Source organism: Pteropus vampyrus, unplaced genomic scaffold, assembly GCF_000151845.1.
Source record: "Pteropus vampyrus isolate Shadow unplaced genomic scaffold, Pvam_2.0 Scaffold20, whole genome shotgun sequence".
Classification (NCBI taxonomy): Eukaryota; Metazoa; Chordata; class Mammalia; order Chiroptera; family Pteropodidae; genus Pteropus; species Pteropus vampyrus.
This window is the reverse complement of record NW_011888801.1, coordinates 15,378,637-15,402,060: the sequence shown is the minus strand read 5'-3', so window position 1 is coordinate 15,402,060 and position 23,424 is coordinate 15,378,637. Positions and strand designations below refer to the sequence as shown.

Here is a 23,424-nt window from a genome sequence, read left to right as displayed (position 1 = left end):
TGAGGGTAATTCAATAATATATACTATGTGTAGGTTACCCTTCTAAAATCTGAAAATTTCTTAAATCTAAAATACTTCTGGGGAGCTAGGTGGGGGGATGGATGAAAAGGTGAAAGGGAATAAGAGGTACAAACTTCAGTTATAAAATAAGTGATGGAATATAATGTACAACATAAAGAAAATAGTGAATAAAATCATAACTATGGTGACAGATGGTTACTAGATTTATTGTGGTGATCATATCATAATGTGTATAAATATCAAGTCAATATGTTGTATACTTGTAACTAATATAATATTGTACACCAATTATATCTTAATAAAAATAAAATATTTAATTTTCAAAAGCTATGTGCATTTATTACTTTTATTTTTTTAATTGTGAATATATCTTGAAGAAACAAATGGAGAGGAAGTATACAGAAACTAATAGGCAGGAAACTCATGATTTTAAATGGATCAATACCTATTCCACATATTTTCCAAAAGTGGCATCATACCTGGGTCACTAGGTGGTAAATAAGAAATTTCCTTTGTTCCATTAAATTTTTTTTTTTTAAAGGGAGAAAAAGGCACTTGATTCATTCATCTCCTGGGACTGTTCCATCTATCCTGCTTGTCTAGAGCAAGACAAAGCTCTTCTACACTCACCCTCAACATTTCCTCACTTTCCACACACATTTCGACTCACTCCAATATGGCTTCAGTATAGTAAGGTCAACAATGCTCTTCATGTTGTTAAGCCTAAAGGACATTTTCCAGCCCTCATGTTATTTGAATTTACACATTTTCTGTCTTCCAAGTCTTCAAATATTCTCTTCTTTTGCCTTAAATGACGTAACATCCTAGTGTTCCTCTTACTTCTTCATTTTTGCAAGTATCTCCTTGAGCATATTAAATGTTAGAATTCTTCAGAGCTCCATTTTACCCTCTCCGCTTCTCATTCTGTGTTCCGTTTTCTTGGGTTATCTAATCCATAACTTTGGCTTCAATGATCACCCTTGTGCATGTTACTTAAAAATAAAATACTGATGAATGAGCCTTGATCAAATTTGAAGACTTTTGTGCTTTAAAAGATATCATTAAAATAACTGATGACTGGGAAAAAAATTTTGACAAATCGTATTTGATAAAAAAAAAAAAGTCTTGTATCTAGAATATATAAAGAACTCCTATGACTCAATAAGACGAATAACTCCATTTAAAAAGAGGCAAAAGATTTCAACATATATTTCATCAAAGAAGATACCTAAATAGCTAATAAGCTTATGAAATGGTGACTTTTCCCTTTAGTGGGCTATAGGCATGAAAATTAAAAAGGAAAATGTAAAACTGTTTCTTTTCACAGGCTACACCATTGCTAAAAAGAAATGCCTAAGACATCTAAGTCAGTTTAGCAAGATTAATTTATTAGCAAGACTGCAGGATGCAAGGTCAATGTACAAAATTCAAACATATTCCTATACATTGCAACAAAAAGAAAATAAAATTTTTAAAATTTATCTTAAATATCAAAAAAGAGCGATTATGAATAATTTTAACAAAAGACATGCATGCTCCATATACTGAAAACTACAAAACACTGCTAAGAGAAATTGAATATCTAAATAAATGGAGACATATATATTGTTTTGCGAAGGAAATAATATATATTGATTTGGAAGATTCAGTACTATAAAGATGTTGATTCAGCCCTAATAAGAACTCCGAATTCTTACCAGGTGTTTTTATAGAAATTAGCCATTTGATTCTAAAATTTATACAGAAATGCAAAGGATTTAAAACAGCCAAAACAATCTTGAAAAAGAATAAAGGACTTACACTATCTGACTTCAGACTTAGAAAGCTACAGTAATCACCAAGGTATGGTCCTGGCCTAAGCACAGACAAATAGATCAGAATAGAGAATCCAGGGGCAGACTCACAGTTATGTAGACAATTGATTCTCAAAAGAGGTATCAAAGCAATTCAATGTATATGGAAAGCCTTTTTAACAAATGGTGCTGGAACAACTGGGTATCCATAGAGGAAAAAAAGATGAACTTCAACCCTTATACCATAAAAAAAAATAATTTGAGATGGATCATAGATCTAAACCTAAAAGCCAAAACTATAAAATTCCTAAAAATAAACACAGGATAATATCTTTGCACCATGAGTGTAATCAAGATGTAAAAGCATTTGACAAAATTCAACATAAGGAGACACTAAAATGTAACCGTATGCTGTTGGATTAACATTGGTAGTATCAATATGAAATCACAGTTTTTAATATATACATACATGAACACTCACATACATGCACATATACATAAATGTATAAGTAAAAATACTGATATACATATGCATGTATATATACATACACACAAACATATCCTAGCTCCATCCACTAAGAGAGCCTAGAAGTAAGGATGCACTAGTTGCAATAAGGCATCATGCACCCAAATCTTGTTCTCCACTAAATAGAAACAAGGGTCCTTGGAGAAAAGTTGAATCAAGGGCTGAGGCACACACAATGAAGGTGAAGCATTTTGTTACACTGGAAAGCAAATAAGTGCTCAAAGAATTGTGGAGAAATATAAAAAAGACATGAGAGCCAGCTTGAAAAAGCTCATGGAACAAATGTGGGAAGGTCTGAGTATCAAAATAATTAGAGTAATGAATTATAGCCTACTTATTAGAGTAATGAATTATAGGCCACTAAAGAAGACTATATCTATGAATGGAATGAATGAATGAATGAATGAATGAATAGGTGTATAAATGGATGAATGGGTGGGAGGTGGGAGAAAGAAGGAAGACTCTTTATAGAAAAATGCCAATTAATAAATTCAGAAGTATGGAGAGTAAAATCATCATTGGATGCTAAAACTAGCGGGTAAAGTTTGATGAAGAAAAGGATATTTACTTGCTGTCAATACGTACTTTTTAATTTCAAAGGGAAAATTGTATCTTGGCAGTGGAGAAATCTGGCAGATAGCAATTTAACTAAATGTCAAATGTTATCACCAATATTAGAATCAACTATCATTGGGTGGCTCCTAATATGTTGCATTAAGAAAAATAAAAATCACTTTGTGTTATCCCTGTCTAAAATGTATAACCTGAGTCTAACCATAAATAAACTTGTGACAAGCAAAAATTGAAGGGCATTCTAGAAAATAACTGGTCTGTACTCCAAAAATATCAATGTCAAGAATGACAAAGACAGGTTGAGGAACTATTTCACGTTAAAGGAGACTAAAGAAACATGAGCCAAATGACATATTATTGAATTGTACACTTAAAATCTATTTGATTTTATTAACTAATGTCACCCCAATATTTTTAATTAAAAGAAAAGAAGAAACATGAGCTCCCCTTACCTGTTATTTACCACTACATTTTCCACCAAGGTCAGCAACTCAGCCATCTCAGTGTTTTGTTCAGGTAGCCTGACTTATTAACTATCATTTACATCACAGCTCATTTTATTGACTATACTAACTTGGTATTTTCACATCATCTAAACAGAGACAGCATGTGGCCATGCTGTAAGGCCAAGAGTTTGTAATTTCCAACCATTCCAAGTGGTTGTGTTAATTTCGGCATATGGTCACATAATTCTTGGCAAAGGCAATAAAAGCAATGCATGAAGATCGAAAAAAAATTCAGTGTGATTCTAGACCAGATACTGGGCAGGGAAAAGGACATTACAGAGACAATTATTAAAATTTGAATATAAACTGTGAATCAGATAACAATACTTATCAATTATTAATTTTTACTATGGTTATAAAATAGAAGGCCCTGGTTCTTAAGGCTTACAACTTAGACTCGAATGAATCAGAAAAAAAATGCATTTATATATATGCACAGAGAGAGTGTGATAAAGCTAATGGGGTAAAATATAAACAACTGGTGATTCTAGTAAAGGATATGTAGTAATTCTTTGTACTTTTAGTTTTTTTTCTGTAAGTTTGAAATAATATCGAAAGTTACACATAAAGCAAAAGACAAAACTGAAAAACTGGAAAAGTGTTTTTGACAAGAAACTGTACAAAGGAATCAGAGGTGGAAAAAAGTAACACTCCAAAAGATTATTGGGAAAAAGATATTCACAGTCAATTTACTAAAAATGATAATGAACTTTTAAAGGAAAAAGAAAAACAAAAATCAACTTCATTAATAATTTAAACAGGCAAAAAAGGATAAAATGAGATGTTTTCCACCTGTTAAATCAGTTCTTTTCTTTTTTAATAGCACTCAATATTGGCAAGGATGCTCTAAAGGGGTCACTCAACACCATGCTGGTGGGAGTGTTAATTAGAACCTTTTGGTAAAGCAGTTCAGTAACATGAATCAAGAGCCTTAAAAATAGCCGCACCTCCTCATACAGTGATTCAAGTTCATGACACTATCCTAAATCATCTGAACTGTGGATTAAAATGTATGCCCAAAAATATCCATCAAAGGATATTTACAATAGCAAAATTCTTTAAAATAAGCTATATGTTAATAGAGAAATGATTAAATAAACTAGAATATAACCATAAAAGGTAATATGCAGTCACTAAAAGTTATTAAAATGGGAAATGTTATGCAATACATGAAAAATTTTTTAAAAACGGGCATTCAGGATGACCTTGACTAGGTAAAAAGCAATTCATAAAACCCAGAATAAAAGTATTAATAACAAATATTGATTGTTTGAAAAATGAATATAAATAAGGACCGTGAACACCTGTTTCAAGTCTTGAGTTTATCTGAGATCTCTCTTTGCCCATCCTTCACCACCCGCCCCATGACCTAAGACAGAGTTACCACTCCTTTCATGATATGATGTATCATATGCAGTTACCTGCCTCACTCCTTTAGCACTGTTTCTTGAGGGCATGGCACCATCCCCTGCTGCACTCGTCAAATATTTGCTGCTTCATATTTATAAATTCTCCCCCCTCATTTCATACATGTAAAAAAACTGACTCTATCTAGTTACTGAAGTAACCTCAAATTGAACATGAAGTTCATCAAGAAGCAGTTTCTCCCTCCCTTGCTTCTTTCAAATAAAAACATTAAGGGGAAAACATCCCTGGAGCTTTCTTTCAAAACCTCAGACTCCCAGGCAGGCTTCAGACAACATGAAAATGCCACATACCTGTTGTGTGCTAGGAATACCAGTGTCACTGTCAGCTCACTTTCATGTCAAAGAACATTTGTTTTTAAGTCTAATCATTAGGTAACAGGAAAAAACACACCCAACTGTGTGTTGCAGTGCTCAGCCACTACCCAGGGCCACACCTGACTCTAGCTCTGCCCTATTCCCCGCTGATTCCACCCTCCACTTGGCAACTTTCCACCTAATTAGCTGAGCAGAGCATAGTCAGGGGCAGAAGGCTGTGAGCAAGACTGGCAACATGGAGAAACCAGAAGAGTGGGATGACCATAACTATGGCAGAGGCCTGGCTGAGAGGCATCCATAAGTCAGTGGTTCTCAACTGGGCTGATTTTACAGTCCAGGTAACTTTTGGCAATGTCTTAGAGCTATTGTTGGTTGCCATAACTGTGGGAGTGCTACCTAGCAGGAAGAGGCCAGGGATACTGCTAAACATCCTGCAATGCACAGGACAGGCCCACAACAAAGAATTATCCAGCCCTAAATGTCAATAGTGCTAAGGTTGAGAAGCCTGCAATAAATTTATTTATCTACTAGTATAGTATAGTCTAATCCCAACTCAGCAAGAACAGGATGCCCAGTGAGTAAAGAGACCTGAGGTAGATTAGGAAAGGTATATACATACACACACACAAAACATCCTGAACTAGATGCTAATTTGTTGACCAATATTCTACCGCAGGAATTGGTAAGAAGAGCATTATAATTTAATAAAAGTAATAATAATATATTTTTCCCAAAGGCTTGCTCCTCCACCTATCATATACTTCAAAGACTGCTTCACAGCAGAAACTGCAAGAAGATAATACTATCAAAATTGCCCAGACTGGTAAACATCTCCAGAGAAGCTGGCAATGCACTCACATAGTTGATGACAAATTTAGCTGCATATCTCTACAGGACCTAAGAAGCCAAACTAGAGTTTCCAGCTTTGCTTAAAAGAAAAGTGGCATTCAAAGATCACTCAAATGAAGAAAATAGTGCAGCTTTTCCTAGATAAATAATCAAAAACTAAACAACTTAAGAAAAGCAACATTTTCAAAACTCAGAATTATACTCAGTCTGCACTTCAACCAAAAAAATTGCAGATAAGAGTTTACTATATGAATCGTCATTATTATAATTCAGTTAAAGTCAGTGACCACTCTACCACACTGCAATATGGTCTTTCTCGATTATTTTAACAACTTTATCATGCCATGATTTCCATCCATGGGAGGCCAGAAAGGTAGATAAGTCATCCAGCACCATCCCTAGCTGAAACTTAAATAAATTGGACCTGACTCTAAAGCATCATTTGCCAGTTTGACCTTGACTTTTGTACCTTAGGAAGCATACAGCACTTAAGGTGGCCCATTTCAATGTTGAACAGGAGTGCTAGAAATGTGTCTATTATGCTGAGTCAAGAGTGTCTCCCTTCCATCTACTGGTGTTAGATTTGCTGTAGATGAGAATCATGGAAAACAAACCTAATTATTATTGATGTATCAGTTCTTAATGCTTCTGTAAGATTACTTCACCCTCCCCACTCCAAGCTTTTTTCTTCTCCAGGTTGTAAGGTGTGTTATAGCTAGCTCGATTACGATTCAGTGGGAGAATAAAAACAGAAAAGAAGAATTAGAAGGAATCTTAGAGATCAACCAATTCAAACCAACCCCACTTTTATAAATAAGTAAAGCCAGGCAGAGAGAGATAAAGCCAGAGGTCAAGCAGCTACTCAGTAAAATTGGGAATGAAATTCAGGTTTCCTAATTCTTAAATCTAATTCTTAAATCTTATACTAAATTGTGTAAGATGCTGTTAGTAGAATTGACAATTTTTTAAGTTTTATGATAAAATAGAAAAAAAATGTTTTCGGTTTTAACAAATTAAAAAAACTCACATGATCACAACCACCCTATGAAACAGTGTAATCGTTATCATCCCCACCATATGGATGAAGAAACCCAGGCCCAAGGTCCTACAGTAAGCACTGAAGCTCTAAAGCCCATATCCTTAACCACTATGCCACCAGGTTAAATATTAGAACATTCCTAACATAGTCATATCTGAATTAACAAACTTAAGACTCCTAGTAATTCTTTAAATTTTTAATGCTTTGATAGAATCTGAAAGTTATCCTTCTTGCGAATATATTTAAATTATTTTTTAACAAATCAAAATAAACTTAAAAGTTTATAGTATGTAGCCTCTTGGCATAAAATAAAAGGTCATTTTAACTTAAAAGAATTCAATTATGCCATGGAGCTTTTTGAGAAACCTTAGCCAAGCAGAGTTTCATGTTCTCGATCATTTCCCAAAGGCTCTTCCACATAAGACTGTGTGTCATGTAAAAATAATCAATAAGCAAATAAAATATTTCATCTGCTTAATTCACATAAATGTAATAAAACAATTAAGAATAATAAAGTAATAAAGATGTGACTTGAACACTTAAGTTTAGTTCCTTTTCCACCAAGATTATTAAAATGCCAGTAAAAGTATTTTTTAAAAAGAAGCAACTTAAATTTGTGGGAAGACAGAGTAACTATACTTTTCCCTATCTATCTCACTAAGTACAACTAAAAATTCTAGAAATTATATATAAAACAAATATGAGACTTTGAAAAGCAGAAAGAAGAAGGCAGACCAGCTAAGGACCTCAAGATTCAAGGAACAATTCAGCGTTGAGTTCCTTGGGCTTCCTTTTTTGTTTTACATAATACAAACTTATAGTTGAAGAATTGGTAACTCAGAAACACCAAGGGGTGCATAAACAAAAAGCCCCAAGAAAAGTCTCCTTTTTCTAACCAAGGAGTAGTAAAGGGTCAGCCTAGAAAGACAATAAATCTTTTAGACACCCTATTTCAGCCAAACACCACAGAAAAAACTGTGGCTACCACCCGTCATGCCAGCAAAGATGAAGAGTACATTAGACCCTACTCTCACCAAGATGTAATGATGTATCTCAACATTCCCGTCAGGACAGTATCAGGGAAGGCAGCTGGGACTTTCATCTCCACAGCTGTGTGTCTCAGTGAAAAAATAAAAAGTCTGAGTGAAGAAATATAAGATGTACAGAAGAAACAAAAGAAAATTTCAGAACTGAAAAAATATAACTACCAAAACACAAAAACAATAGATGGGCACAACATCAGAATGGTGGGGACAGAGAAAAGACTCAGTGAACCAGAATACAGAACAATAGAAACTACCCAATCTGAATGACAGAGAAAAAAGACTGATAAATGAACACAGAGAGCCTCTGGGACCTGTGGGACTACAACTAAAGATCTAACATACATATCACCAGAGAAAGCTGGGCTGAAAAGGTTCTTGAAATAATGGCTGAAAATCCCCAAATTTGGCAAAAAATACACACACACACACACACACACACACACACACACACATTCTGAGCAAACTCCAAACATGATAAACTCAAAGAAATACTCACCAAGACATGTGACTGTCAAACCTCTGAACACCAAAAACAAAGAAAATATCCTCAAAGCAGTGACACAGAAACATCACCTTATCTATAAGGAAAAAAACATTTAAATGACAAAGAATATTTCATCAGAAACCATGGAAGCCAAAAGGAAGGGACACAACATCTTTCAAGGACTGAAATAAAAGAATCATTAGCTCAGAACCCTATATCAAACAAAAATATCCTTCAAACAGGAAGGGAAAATCAAGACATTCTGAGGTCAAAGAAAATGAAGAGACTACATTACCAGGAGATATACCCTAAAGGAATGCAATAGCTACAAAAAGTTCTCTAAATACAAAAGAAAAAATCCTTAATAAAGTATTGGAATTCAGGAAATATAAAAAAATTATAAACCATGACCAAGTGAGGTTTATTCCAAGGATGTAAGGTTTGTTCAATTTTCAAAAATCAATCAATGTAATCTACAATGTTAAGAGGCTAATGAATAAAATCACATGATTATGGATGTAGAAAAAGCATTTGACAAAATTCAACACCCATTCATAACAACTCTAGGAAAAATAGGAGGAAAAAAAGGACTCCCTTAATTTGATAAAGGGCACCCACCAAAAAAACCCTACACCTAACATTACTTAATGATGAGAGACCAACTGCTTCCTGCCTAAGACTGGGGAAAAGGAAACTCTTATTTAACATAGTACCAGAAGTTCTAGCCAGAGCAATAAGGTGAAAAGAAAGAAAGAAAGAAAGAAAAAAGAAAGAAAGAAAGAAGGGAGAGAAAGAGAGAAAGAGAGAAAGAAAGAGAGAGAGAGAAACAAACAAACAAACAAAAGGCATTCAAATTGGAAAGAAAGAGAAAAAAAAAACTGTACCTACTGAGCTGACATGACTGTCCATATAGAAATCCCAAAGAATCTACCAAAATACTCCCAGAATAGGTGAGCTGAATTCAGCAGAACTGCAGCATACAAGATAAACATAAAATTAGGTGTACTTCTATGTACTAGTAATAAAAACAAGGACATAGAAATTAAAAATAAAGCACCATTTACAAACATGAAAAAAAAATTATGTAGGTATAAATCTAACAAAGATGTTTTACTCTGAAAAGTATAAAATGCTGGTGAAAGAAATCAGAGAATATAATTAATTAAGGTGCATACTGTGTTTTTATGGATTGGAAGACTAAATAAAGATGTGTATTCTTCCCTAATTAATATACAAATTTAACAAGATCGCTATCAAAATCTTAAAGATTGTTTGTAGACACAGACAAGATTATTTTTAAATGCATATAAAAAACACAAAAGACCTACAACAGCCAAAACATTTTTGAAAAAGAATAGAATGGGAGGAATCAGTCTACTGATTTCAAGACTTACTATAATATTATAATCAAAACAGTTTGGTATTGGTGGAAGGACATATAAATCAACAGAACAGAATAGAGAACCCATAAGAAAACTCATACAGATATACCCAAATGGTTTTTGATAAAGCAATTCGATGGAGGAAAGACAGCTTTTCAACAAATGGTGCCAGAACAATAGGAAAAATAAAATAAAATAAAAACTTTGACCTAAGTCTCACACCTTACATAAAAATTAACTCATTAATTCATTGACTTAAATGTATAACCTAAAATTATAAAGCTTTTAGGGAGGAAAAAAAGCACAGGAGACAATCTTTAGGATTTAGAGCTAGGCAAAGAGTTCTTAAACTTCACACCAAAGGTATAATACCCAAGGGGAAAAGTTTATAAATTAGACTTCATAAATATAAAAATTTTTGCTCTGCAAAGGTTGAAAGGACAACCTACAGACTAGGAGAAAATATTTGAAATCACATATCTGACAAAGGACTAGTATCTAGAGTATACAAAGAACTCTCAAAACTCAACAATAAAAAAAAAATCCAATTAGAAAATGGAGAAAAGAAATGAGACTTTCACTGAGAGGATATACAGGTGGCAAATAGCATGAGAAAATGCTCAACCTCATTAACAATTAGGCAAATGTAATTTTAAATCGAAATGAGATATCACTACATAGCACTAGAATGACTAAAATAAAAAATGATGCCAAAACCAAAATGAGGGCAATGATAATGAGAAACTGGATCATCTTTATATAACTGGGAGGAATGTAAAATGATATATCCACTCTGGAAAACACTCTGGCAATTTCTTAGAAAACTAAATGTGTGAGTATCATACAACCCATCAATTGCACTCCAGAACATTTATCCCCAAGAAAAATGAAGTCATGTAGTCACACAAACACCTGCATGCAAATGTTTCAATAACTCTATTCTCTTTCAGTAGGTGAATGATCAAATAAATTATGGCACATCCATATCACAGAATACTTCGGCAATAAAAAAGGAATAAAAAGGAACTATTTGGACACCACCAGGACAAATCTCCAGAGAATTATGATGAGTAAAAAACGCCAATCCAAAAAGGTCACATAACGTATGATTCCATTTATGTAATGTCCTTGGAAAAAAAACACAAAATTATAGAAAAGAACAGATTAATGGTTGCCAGGGGTTAAGACAGTGGGTGGGGGGAGAAGTGGGTAGAGCCAAAAAGGGCAACATGAGAGACCCTTGTGGTGACAGAAATAGTATGCATCTTGACTGTAACAATGTCCTGGTCTTGATATTGTCCCATAACAGTGTCCTGGTCTTGAAATTGTACCATAATTTTGCAAGATGTTAACTTTGGGGTAAACTGGACAAAGGTTAAATGGTTAAATGATGCATCCCTTTGCATCATTTCTTACAAATGTATATGAATCTGCAGTTATCTGAAAATGGAAATTTTAATTTAAAAAAGAGAAAAAGGATAATAAGCACAAGGCCACAAACAAGAGAGGGTACCCAAGCGGACAAAAAAGATTTCAATATGTTGTTTGAAATGATGGATAAAGATACAAAACAAGCTAATTTGCCTATAGGACGCAAAGAGCTCAGGCCTCAGGTTATGAGTAGCAGTAAACTACTAACGAAATAGAAAAAAAAGTCTACAGATAAAACAATGGCTCTCTTGGCCACCTCCCCAACCAGAAACTGCTGCCAGAAATGGGGTGCTTCCATAACAAAATCCTAAACAAGTTGCATTTGCTTAGTTATCACTTTGTGATCAATGAGGAACTTCATGTTGAAGAATGAAAAGATGATTATCCACTTTATATAGTGGAAAATATTTAGAAAATCTACTGATAGCTCTAACTCAAAAGGCAAACCACACACCTGATGAGCTTAAAGTTCCATGGGGAAAAAAACTAGAAAATGAAACTTTATAGTATATGTTGGTTACTACTGGCTGTTTCTAGCAAGGTATTACAATAGAGAAATAAACTCAGAGAACATCAGATTATAGTGTGACCTTACAGCTTCCACTGACACAAAACAGAAACTGGGAAGCAATAAAACAGAAAAATAAAGTAGATTTGAGAACTATGTCTTAATAAGTTTTGCTACTGTCATTCTGCATTGACTGGAAGCAAATGGATAAGGAATCTGCTATTTTGGGGGAAATGTAATAGCAGAAAAACCACAAGCACAGACTTAAAAGGCTTTACTGTTCAAGACCTAAAAACCACCTCTGGGAGTCCAACCTTCTACAAATAGGCGAACTTCACAGTACCCATGTAGAGCATGCTCCCAACATCAATTTTGGATGTGGGATGTGGTCAAATAAGATAATGGAAAAAGAACTTCCCAGAGGATGGTCCCTGGGGCCATGGAGAAAAAAGGATGTGAGTGTTTCTCTCAAGTAACAAAATCAGAGTCTAATTAAGAAACACCTTTCCCTTCCAGGAAGGAAAATCTTCCTTTACAACTTCTGTTCATAAAGATTACGAACTGCTACAGAAGAGTACAAAAGAGTGACTACTGTATCTCTGCTCTACCTTCCAAATGGGATTGTTTATTAGTCATGTCATGTTATTATAATACTTTGCAAGGGGTGGGTGTTACTAATGTGTCTTCTTAGTTTAAGAAAGTCTGATGTGGACTTGAGACAGCCAGGCATCACTTAGAGATCCTGTAGTTTGAACTGAAAGAAATGACTTGATGGATCAGGGGATGCCATGCTCTACGCATGGAAAAAGAATGAAACAATCTAGGGACGAGAATGGCCAACTGAAGCAGAATCAGTGCTACTTATCCACTACACAGTTTCCTATCTCTGAGCAAACTAGAAGACTACATTTTCCAGCTTCTCTTGCAAATTATGTTAGAGGCCACGTGACTGGTTCCTGACCAATACATAAGGCAGTAATGTCAGTCACTTCCAGGCCTAACGGTTAAAAACAGTTATTGAGATCCTCCATCCTGCTCTCTCTTCCACTGTCATTTTGGAGGCTAGATGGCATAGCTACAGATGGAGGAGTTATACCAAATTTGTCTTCAGTTTTACATGACAATAAATATTCTGTTGTTGCTATTGTTACCACAGCCCAGTGCTTTCAAAATTTTGGGTGCAAATCATCTTGTTCTGATGCAGCAGGTGTGAGATGTGACCTGAAATTCTACATTTCAAACAAGCACCGAGATGATACCAATATGGCTGGTACACTGTGAGGAGCAAGAGCCTAAACTATAAAAACCAATACACAGGGAAGAACAAATGATTCTCTGCAGAAACTAAATGGCCCAGAGAAAAAGTCTTCCACACACTGAATGATCAGCAACCCTAGAGAATTCAGGTTCACACTACAGCAGGATGATAGAAGGCTCTAGGAAGAAAGACCTCTAGAAGAGTAGAGAGATTGGTAGATAAGATATTGTAGATGATATGATAGAGTATCTGGTAAAAATTAAGAATTTGTGAATGAAAAGTTATATAAATGAAAAAATGAGATAATTTAGCTTTAAAAAAATACATAAGGAGGAAATGTAGTCACAAACTGCTACTTGGCTCTGTAGTTGAAGAAAAGTTAAGTGGTCACTGACGAAATACTGATTATTGACTTCAATAAAAATAGGGCTGTTATCACAGTTGGAATGAAGAAAAAGTAAGAGATAAGTTTAAGGTGACCAAACCCTAAAAACAGGAAGGCAATGCATAATACATAAAGTTGAGAAATCAATAATAGTGGTATAAGCATTAAGTTTAGAACTATGGAGGTTAACTATCATAAATTGGAAAACAGAAGTTGTGTCTGTTTGTCATCATAAGTCTTTATGTTCAATACTTTTAAACAATATCCAAGTATTATTCTATAAAAATTTGAACATTAATTTTAAAATAAAGAAAAACAAAGAGATTGGTAATAGATAATACGGGAAACAATGGGAAAAGAAGGGTACCTAAACATTATAAGATGCGTAGGTTGAACCAAAAAATGGAAAAATTGCCACTACCTAATTTTAAATCCCTTTGACCAGCCTATTCCACTTTTAAAACTCTATACTACACTAATACACCCATGAATGTTCAAAGACATACATACTAGAATGGTCACTGCAACATTGTTATAAATAAGAAAAATCAGAGCTCATTAAATATCCACAATAGGGGAAGAGTTATATGAGTTATGAATATATTTACATAACTTGATTTCAGCCTTGTAAGACCCATAACAGATAACCTAGACAAGCCTACCATACTTCTGACCTACCGAACAATGAGGATAAATTTGTGTTGTTTCAAGCCTCTAAGTTCGTGGTAATTTGTTTCAGAGCGATATAAGACAAATACGTCTAGAAAAGTTAAAGAAATGCATTACTTACAACCCAGCAGATATATTCCTAATTATTTACTCAGAGAAAGTCTTGCTCATGTGCACCAGAAGACATGCAAAAAATGTTCACATTACCACTGCCCATAACAGAAAAAAAAGGACACACAATCACTCATTAAGAGTACAAAAATCCAATTGTGGAATATTCATATAATGTAATACAGTACATCAATGACACATCAATGAAGTGCAGCCACATAAAAAATATGGGCAAGGCTCAGATTATGTGGGATAAAAAAGCAAGTGATAAATTATATACATAGTATGATTCTAGTTATTAAGTTCAACAGTACACCGAAACACATAGTTTAGAGATACAAACTATAAAAAAAAAAAAAAACAAGGATAAACACAAATTTTAGGGTAGCAGTTATGTCTGTGGGGAAGGGGATGAGAGACAGGACCAAAGGAATCAAGGGTAATGTAAGATTTTGTTCTGTCTATAGGTCACTGTTGCCAATTCAGTGCCAAAAGGTCCCCAGATTTGGGGTGTGGTGAAGGGGGAGAAAGACTTTATTCAGTGTAAACAGCTCAGTTGTGAAACAGCACAGATGTGGAACAGCTCAGATATGAAACAGCTCAGTTGTGATACAGCTCCAGGTCAGCAAGACAGCTCTAGCCAAACCACAGCTTTAACACTGGAGCCTACTCACCCAGGCTCCCTCACAGCCTACCTGTTCCACAGCTGTGCTATTTCACAATTGAGCTGTTTACACTAAAAAGTCTCCTTCACCTCACCACACCTCAAAGTGGGGACTCCTGCTGGCATGCTATCGGCAACAACTACCTTTGGTTTACATTGCAGGGTGGCAGCTCCAGCAGGAGAAATACAATCTTCAATAAAAACTAAAAGTGTGATCCCCAAACCAGAGGGGAGCTAACTTATATACAGAGATGTCCCCACCTGGTTTCCCATTGGTCCATCCTCATGTAAATGAGGACTCCAAATCCTCACAGTTTGATTGGTCCAAAAGCACAATCCTGATTGATCAGAATGGAGCCACTCTGATTGGTTAGTGAAGATGCAAATGAGGATATGGCTATGCAGCTCCCATTGGTCAAGGAAGGTCTCAGTCTTATTGGCTGAAATATGATTCCAGGAACTTCTGTATACAGGGTGGCTCAAAAGGCAGGAGCACAGTGCAGGAGGCTTGCAGCTTAGTGCACTTTTCCCTGAAGCACAGAGAGCATGAGAGGCCCATTTAGCAATGACTACTAGACTGTCTATAAATCTGAACCCAATTAGCCACTAGGAGTCCTTCTTAAAAGGCACATTCATTCTCCGATTGACAATTCCTTACATGTGGTAACTCACAGTATGAGTATTTAAATTCTAAACATTTTATAATTATTATGTTTATTAAATATGTAAAAGATAAAAACATCTTAGAATAAAACTTCTACATGACCAAAAAAATTTTTTTTTCTTTTGTCAAGATATGCACATGGAAAAAAATAATTCAAATATGTAAGTCCAATCATTTTTTAAACCATCTAAAATCCCATCTTTTAAATATAATCAGTAACAATTTGCTGAGCAGCCTTCTAGACATTTCCTGGGCATATGTGTATACATACATTTAAATCTTTTACATAAAATTAATATATATATATATATATATGTATGTATACACACACACACACACACACACACACACACACACATGCTCATTCTATAAATGATATTAGACCATAGCTTTTTTAAATCAACTGTACATAAAATTTAAATACAATTTACATAAAATTAGTGCACATTGTAAGTAAAATAATGGAGAATTCTGACAAAGGTATATGTAGTATAACCACTACCCAATCAAAATTCAGACACACATTTCCATCAAAAGTTCCTTTTTGCTCTGCTGGAGTCAATTCCCCCTACCTCTGACCCCAAGCAATCACTAATCTGCTTGACCATAAATCAGTTTTGTTGGCTCTAATACAAATGTGAATGGAATTATACAGTATGTTTGGATTTGTGTCTAGTTTCTTCGGCTCAGCAAAATGATTTTTTTAATGTCATGCTGTGTATTTCCCTTTTTACGGCTGAGTAATATTTCACTGTATACTTGCTGATAGACATCTGAGCAATTTCCAATTTTGATCTCTGAACACTGGGGCATAGGTCATTTATATAACTAGGGGTGGAATTTCTGGGTCATAGTAAGGATATGTTTAATAAGAAACTGCTGAACTTTTCCAAAGTATCTGTATTATTATACACTCCTACTAGCAATTTATATTAAGTTCTTACTGCTCTACATCCTTATCAACACTTGATATTGTCAGTCTTTTCAATTTTAACCATTCTTGTAGGCTGAGTTGTTTATAATTTTGATTTGTATTTCCCTAAATGACTAAGTATGTTGAGAATTCTTAATGCGCCCACTGGAAATTCAAATATCTTGTTTTGTGAAGTATTTGTCCAAATCTTTTATCAATATTATAATTCAGGTTTTCTGCCTTATTAATGATTTACAGAGGTTCTTTGTCAGATATACACATTACGATAATTGCTGTCAATTTGCAGCATATTTTTTTTCTTAACAGTGTCTTTTAAAGTGCAGAAGTTTTTAATTTTTATTAAATCTAACTTAACATTTAAAATTTTTTATAGTTAGTACTTTTTATATTAGGTATAAGACTGAATACTTACCTCCTCAGAGTGAGAACAAAACATAATGTATGCTTACAACTTCTATCACAATATTGGTTTGAGGTCCTAGCCAGTACAACAAGGAAAAGAAAGGAGAGAAAAAAAGAGAGAAAGAAGAAGGTGGGGGAGGAAGAGGAAAAGAAAGAGGGGAGAAGGAGATAGGCGGAAGAGAGAGAGAGAAGGTATATTGATTGGAAAGGAAGGAATAAAATTGTCTTTATTCAATGATCGTAAATGTATAAAACCCTAAAATCTAACCTAAAGACTACTAGAAGTAATAACTGAATTTAGAAAGGCCACAATATACAAAGGAAATATAAAAAACCAACTGTATTTCTACATATTAGCAATAAACAAGTGGAAAATGATTTTAAATCCACATTCATAATAACATCAAAAATCTGATATAAACTTGACAAATTATATATAGGATCTATATACAAAACTAACAGGAAAAAACATGTTGCAAGAAATTAAAGAATGAAATAGAGAAATATGTACCTTGTTCATGGATTGGAAGGTAATTTTAAGATAGCAATTTTCCAGAATTTGATCTAGAGATTCAAGTCAATCCCAATAGAAATCCCAAGAAGGCTTTTTTTTTTTTGAAACTAACAAGCTGATTTTCAAATATTTATGAAAATACAAAGGATCTTTGAAAATAAAGGACAAAGTTGGAAGATTATATACTAATCAATTTCAGACCATACATAAAGCTACATTAAGAATGACAGTATGGTATTACGTAAGTACAGACATACAAATCGACAAAGGCGAGTCCAGAAACAGACCTATATATACGTTATCAGTTGACTTCCAACAAAAAAATGCCAAGGTAATTCAATGGACAACGGATATAGAAAGGACAAGAAATTCGATAGCAAAAGGATAATCCTCAACAAATACCAAAACAACTTTGTATCCATAAAGGAAAATAATGAACCTAGACCCATACTTCATACCACATCCCCATCAACCCCTAAAAATAGATCACAGACCTAAATATAAGACCTAAACCTATAAAACTTATAGACAAAAATATAAGAGAAAACAACTATGGTCTGATTTTTTTATACAATAATATTTCAGACATCTTTGTATGTTAATAAATATACACCTTGTGCATTTTTATAAAGGTAAGAAAAACAAAGGAGAATCCTTACAAACTTTTGAAATATGTCTTCCTTTTTAAAATCAAATTTCATAACTCACAGTGAGTTTCTTATTCATACACTGTAGTCATACAATCTTCCACTAAAATATAGAAATATTCAAAGGAAAATAACAAAAATCTTCTTTAACTTCCTTTCATATGGTTCCAAAAAGAAAAGACTTCCTTCCAGGGAACTGAAGTGTTGCCTCAATAATTAGTTTTGAGTGCTATTGCTAAAGCCATAGATAATAAATCTGCCTAAGATATATTAATGCCACCATGACTTTTAAATATAAAACGGTTACCAGAAGATCATGGCAACATGAAAAATGCTCTGTATTTGTATTGCTTGCTATATGGTCTAGAAATGGCCTGTCCTGGTTGATAAAGATTTTTATAATCCATCACACAAAGATTACAATTTTTAAAAAAGTAAAACAAATTTAAGCTATTCTAAACATACGCCCCCCAAAAAAAGTTTTAGAGGATACTTCAAGAAATTTATTACTACCTAATAGTCATAAATTGTGGTTAACAAAATGATGGATTAAAGGAAAGTCAATTATAGTTTTTCATAACACCAAAACTAAAGGCAATACATAATGCAATGTTGTCACCCATGTATTAGTTATTTATTGTACATTACCCCAAAACTCTGGTCTAAAACAAGGAACATTTATTATATCACAGTTACTATGGGTCAAGAATCCAGATACAGTTTAGCTTGGTACCTCCGGTTTATGGTCTATCATGAGGTTGCAATCCAGCTGTTAGCCAGGCTGCAGGATCACCTGAAGGCTCAGTTCTGTGTACAACAGGGGAAGGAGGGATTTACTTCCAACATCATTCATGTAGCTGTGGGCAAGTCTTGATCCCTCAACAAACAGGATCCTCCATAGGGGTGCTCACAACAAGGCATCTTTTATTTGTTTATTTTTTATTTCCTTCCACAAATGTCTTTTTTAGGTATACAATTCAGTGTTTTTTAGTAAATTCAGAAGAGTGTGCCATCACTACAACCAATTTTAGAACATTTCCTCATTCTAAAAAGAAATCCATTACTCATTAGCAAGCAAATCCTCCATGTTCCCCCACCACAACCCCAGTTCTGGGCAAATACCAATCTACTTTCTGACTCTACATACTTGTGCATTCTAGACATTTCATATACACGCAATCATACAATATGTGGCCTTTTGTGACTGGCTTTTATTACTTAGCATAATATTCTCAAGGTTCCTCTAAGCTATAGCATGAGTCTGTATATTTTTAGGGCTGAATAATATTCTATTGTACAGATAAACCACATTTTATCCATTCATCAACGAATTTGAGTTGTTTCAATTTGTTGGTTATTATGACTACTAATACTATGAACATTTATGTACAAGTTTTGGGGCAGATATATGTTTTCATTATTCTTTAATATACCTAGGAGTGGAATTGCTGTCATTTGGCATCCCCATGTTTAGCTGTCTGAAGAACTGCTAGACTGTTTCTCAAAGCAGTTGCACAGCATTTTACATTCCCACCAAAAGCAGGTGAAGATTCCAATTTCTCCACCATCTCCCTAACACTTGTTATTATATGTCTTTTTGATTATAGCCATCCTAATGGGTAAGACATGGTATTTAATTGTGGTTTTGATTTGCATTTCCCTGGTGGCTAATGAGGTCAAGCATCTTTTTAGGGGCTTATTGGCCACTTGCGTGCCTTGTCTGAAGAAATGTCTATTCAAATTCTTTGTCTATTTTCTAACTGAGTTGTTTCTTTTCATCGTTGAGTTGTAAAAGTTCTTTATATACTCTGGGTACGTGACCTTTATTATTAGATTTGTTCATACAAAATATTAAGGAGCATGTAGACAGTACACCAACAGGAACTCTCATTCTGGTAGGAGAGTAAAATAGCACAACTAAATGGAAAAGCAATTTGGCAATATTTAGTAAAATCACAGATGTGCACACCCTACAAGCAGGGAAATTCTTATGCTTGGAAAAAAACATGGATGTAACCTTAGAAAATAACATCAATTAGACTTCATAACCTAGTTATAAGTGAAAAAAGTAACAGAAAAAAATTCACATGGCATGATGCCATTTAAATAAAGTTAAAAAATATGCAAAAGTAAACAATGTTTATATGATTATGGCAGAAAAGGAACTGCTACACAGGGTTGCGGGGGAGAAGGGGAGAGAGAAAGAGGGAGATAGAAGAGAGGGAGAAGGGGGTGCAGGGAGAGAAAGACACCAAATCCACAAGGAAAACAGAGCTATTTCTGAAGAACTAGATACTACTGTTAACAAATATGGGGTCCTGACTGGCAGAATAAATTCACTTTTGTTTATGCATCTATAATTTCTTCCTGGAGCTAATTAAAGGAATCAAAAAAGCTAGAGCTAGGGGTTGCCAGATTTAGCAAATAAATAGACCCAGTTAAACTTGAATTTCAGATAAATAATGAATTTCTTAGTAAAGCATACCCTATGCAATATTTTTTATTATTATTTATTATTAGTATTTATGCCTACAGCACCTGGTCTTCCTAGGTGGTCTCCCATCCAAGTACTAACCAGACCCAACCCTGCCTAGCTTCCAAGATCAGACATCGGGCTTGTTCAGGGTGGCATGGCCATAGACCATGGGCTGTGACTCTACTGGGGCATGAACCCAAGACCTTCTGTGTGTAAAGCAGACGTGCTAACCGCTACACTATGGAACCATGTCCGCTATGCAATATTTATACTAAGAACTTATTCACTATTTATTTGAAATTCATACTTAATTGGGTGTCCTATATTTTACCTGAAAACCCTAACTGAAGCCAAAAGGTGGAGCAGTAATCAACTCGATTTCCTCACTCTGTAGCAGAAAGTGAGACCCGAAGAAGGGAAGTGACTCACCTAAACCTAAAACAAAAATCAAGGAGGTGAGTTTGCTTTGAAAAGAGAAAGCATATTTCACTAGGTCACCTTGGGTTCCACTCATAGTCCACTCGACCTCCAACTCTGGCTCACCTTACAGAAGCACCAAATGGACAAGATGTAAAAAGGTATTGTTTCTCTCTTTCAATATCAAATTTCCAAGTTTCAGTAAGTCTCTTATCAACTCTAGTCTTCAAATACAAATTAGGGAACTATGCATTTCTCTTAATGTAAAAAAAAACTTCTTCATAATTTTTTTGCCTACACACCACCACTTCATATTGTTTATAATGTTCATTCATTATTATGAAATAGGACCTCATTTCTCCTAAAGCTGGTCCTCTCAAAAGCCAAAATTCTCTTGCCCCAGGGATTCAAAATTTGGAATACATTCACAATATTGCATGACTCTAACAATGTTAGTTTACATACTCTTCCAACTTTCACATTTTTCAGTAGAAATGTCCTAATTAATCCATTCAGTTGTTCTCAAATAAGTCTTGCAAAAAGTTTTCCACTCCCATGTTGTGCCTGAGCAACTAAACCAGCAATGAGGCATGGGGTCTTGCGATGAGAAGCATACACTTACTTCCCCTGGGACTAGGGTGCAAGAAAAGATGGAAAGAGAAAGTACTGAAAATTTGGGGGCCTTTTTCCTAGTATATATGGGAAATATACTAATTGTCTAACCATAGGACATACAGTGTAACAAAATCAAAGGAAAAATAAAAATGTACGTATGCCAAGGATTCATCTCCCAAACTCCATCAAATTAACAAAAACACAAAACATTTCCTCAACTCTATACCAGTACTTCTCAACCTGTGACCTCTGGGGGCCCTTAGGGATTATGGGGAGGGTATGGGACAGTGAGGCAGATAAAGGTTTATTTTCATCTTTTTTACAAAATGGGCTTCCAGATAAGGTTTTGAGAAGGTTCCATTGCATTGTTTTAAAAAGCCTAAAAAAAAAAAAAAAAAAAAAACTAACAAACTATTATGACTTTCTCTAAGTTTTCTATTAAAAACTTCACCCGGGTGAACAAGAAACCAAATATTGTCAAGTGAAAGATTCAAGGACGAACAAAAACTTAGCAATTAAAAGAAAAATATCTACCTATGCTTTCCCTCTGGCAGCTTCCAAGGCACACAGGTCTCCCTCGAGACCGCACACGTCAGAAAGTGTAAGGTCCTAGTGCAGTTTCATTTTACAGATGTGGAAACCCAGGCCAAAGGCGAAGACTGATTTGCACAAGGTCTCACGACCCGTCAGGGGTAGGACTTCAAATGGGATTCCCAGTTCGCAGCCCGCCAGGGCCCTCAGCGCCCGATGGATCCTGCGACCCAAGCTCAGTCCGACCCCCACAGGGAAGCCTCAAGCGCCGGGGCGGAAGCAACCACAGCTCGCGGCTGCTGCCGCCTTTCGGCCAGCTAAACGGCCCGGCCGGCCAAGGCTGGCAGAGAACCCAGGCATCGGCGGCCGCCCCCGCCCAACCCACCTGTCGCGGACCTCACAGCCGACAGCCACACCCCCTGCCCGGGCCCTGGGCTCTGCCGGCCTCGTCCGCGAAGGGCGACAGCGGCTGCGCACGTTGTGAGGTCCAGCCGTCCCGAGGCCGAGGGAGTTACCTCAGGTAGGAGCTGAGCTCGCGGCCAGACCGCCCGGGCCCGCCTGGAGCATGCCGGAGACGCGAACGCAGCAGGGCCGCAGCTCAAGCGCTGAGGACCTGTTTACACCCCTCCGTTGGAGGACGCCGACTGACCCGTCATGTGACGCGCGCATCACGTGCTCGCCTGGGCGGAGGCGTTGCCCGGCGACGACGGCGCGCTAGGGGCGGGCGCAGGCGGTGGCCGCAGCGGCGTGGGTCTTCTACGCTCTCATCCCTCGGGGTGCGGAGGCAGGAACCTGCGGGATCTACCCAGCTCCGACGAGGGAAAAGGGAAGACTCCCACCAGCTGGCTTCGTCCTTTAGTGACCCCAGGGCCTGACTTCATATGTTATATGTGTTTTGGAAAAAAGGATTTTGTTCCAGCAGTATATTATTGAACTTAGAGAAAAAAATAGAAAACACTTCCTTACCCAAAACTGGTAAACAAAGGAGTGCAAGGGAATAAGCAATAATAGTTTTCTTTGCCTTAACGAACACTTTTATTTCCTTTTGCTTCCTTATCTGAAATGAATAGCCATGCCCACAGCCTGCCACCTCACCACGATAATGAAAACTGTGAGGAAGGCTTATGGAACTTGAAACTTCTATTTTAAATTCTATTATATTTTAATTTTTATGGGAATTACTGTTTGTATGTGAAAATACGAACATATCTAAGTAAACATTTGATTCAGCATTCAG

At 35.6% G+C, this 23,424-nt stretch overlaps 1 protein-coding gene and 1 pseudogene across 6 annotated transcripts in view; both read right to left on the bottom strand.

Annotated features, from left to right (window-relative positions):
* Positions 1-22,834, bottom strand: part of MARCH8 (membrane associated ring-CH-type finger 8) — a 118,947-nt gene extending 96,113 nt beyond the window's left edge. For 2 of the 6 annotated variants that reach the window (XM_023527988.1, XM_011355439.2), the window contains exon 1: positions 22,573-22,834. The gene's annotated coding sequence lies outside the window, so the exon portion shown is untranslated. Of the gene's footprint in view, positions 1-20,955; positions 21,028-22,190; positions 22,403-22,572 lie in introns of those variants that run through there. The other 4 variants (XM_023527984.1, XM_023527983.1, XM_023527987.1 and 1 more) reach the window with 3 other exon arrangements.
* On the bottom strand, positions 20,675-20,790 carry LOC111736561 (annotated as a pseudogene).
* Positions 22,835-23,424: the final 590 nt, after the last annotated feature.